The sequence below is a fragment of the Eptatretus burgeri genome, chromosome 8 (assembly GCF_056783735.1).
Source record: "Eptatretus burgeri isolate ZD-2024b chromosome 8, Ebu_testis_v1, whole genome shotgun sequence".
NCBI classification, from domain to species: Eukaryota; Metazoa; Chordata; class Myxini; order Myxiniformes; family Myxinidae; genus Eptatretus; species Eptatretus burgeri.
This window is the reverse complement of record NC_140968.1, coordinates 44,170,857-44,172,088: the sequence shown is the minus strand read 5'-3', so window position 1 is coordinate 44,172,088 and position 1,232 is coordinate 44,170,857. Positions and strand designations below refer to the sequence as shown.

The 1,232-nt window shown below is 43.2% G+C and overlaps 1 non-coding gene across 1 annotated transcript; it reads right to left on the bottom strand.

Annotated features, from left to right (window-relative positions):
- Window positions 1–206: 206 nt before the first annotated feature.
- Window positions 207–285, bottom strand: LOC147021627 (small nucleolar RNA SNORD36). Its single transcript, XR_015061380.1, has one exon. It is a non-coding gene; the product is annotated as a small nucleolar RNA SNORD36 (small nucleolar RNA).
- Between the last annotated feature and the right edge of the window lie 947 nt (window positions 286–1,232).

Here is a 1,232-nt window from a genome sequence, read left to right as displayed (position 1 = left end):
AATAATTGGGTATTAAAACTAAATTGCGAATAATCGTAACTGCGAATAATATGCGAACTTCTGGGCCACGTAGGTACGGGCACGCAAGAGCGAAGAAACGGCCTGTGCCGTTGTTGTTTTTCTCGCGGTTTGAATATTTATTTTTTATGGGCACATACTAGTATATTCAAAGTCTTGTTTCTTGGTTATAACTGTTCATCTTGCTCTTAGATTTTGATTTTGTAACCTCATGCTTTTGTTTCATCACTGTTTAATTCAGTTGAAGAAGCACATGCTTCATATCTAAGGCTTTACCTACTTCAATCCTCGGTCGAAGTCAGGCTTGGGCAGCTGGTTCATGAAAGATTTGGGCCAAAAAAAACGTTCTCCAGCAGACCCCACATGAAGGTGGCAATAATGGGGCAATCAAAGTAGTCGTCTTAATATTGTGGCAACCACAACTATTGGCGTCGATTGGTGGGGGACGGGGAAGACATGTCCCGCCCACTTTTTATCAAGGGGGAACAACTTATCGATTGTCCCCCCCCCACTTTTTTCATTGAAAATAAGTTACGTAACACAAAACGAGCTGCTCTAGTACAACCAGGCCGAGATGCTCCTCAAATACAAGAATAAATTTTTAAATCTCTATTAAAGTTGTATTGGTCTATTATAGTTCTATTAAAGATGATAAGTTAACAATTGAACATTGCGAATCCGTGCTTCCCAAGCCATGGTCTCCCACCGGCCAAGCATCCATCGCGACGTCGCTTTTTGATCCTTCCATGTCGGCTCTTCCTCTCATTGCAAAGCAGAATTCGCCAAGCGTTGGATTGTTCACCCACTAACAGGGAGCGTGACCTGGACATTTTGAGCTATGTTGGGACGTTTTCGGACTTTGTATCGTCATTTTATGAGTGTTTAAAGCAATCGCGGCTTCATGGCCCGGAGCGCCACGCCTCGGATAGTGTTAGGCCGCAACGGCTCAGGGCCTCTTTAGCGACCAAAATAGTTTATTTCACCTTTCTAACTTATATCGCCGGATGCCTGATATTATTATTGTGTGTGTTTAATTTTTGTGACTTTGCACCGTCGAGTTATAAGCCAATAAAATATTTCGCGGCCTGGTATGTTGATTGAGATGGTGGAGCTTGTGCAGGATGACGCGGTTTCACTCTCCCGGCTCGCACGAACGAACGGAAAGATATTTCGTAATTATGTTTTCATATTTCGCAGTCGATAACAGTGGCCTA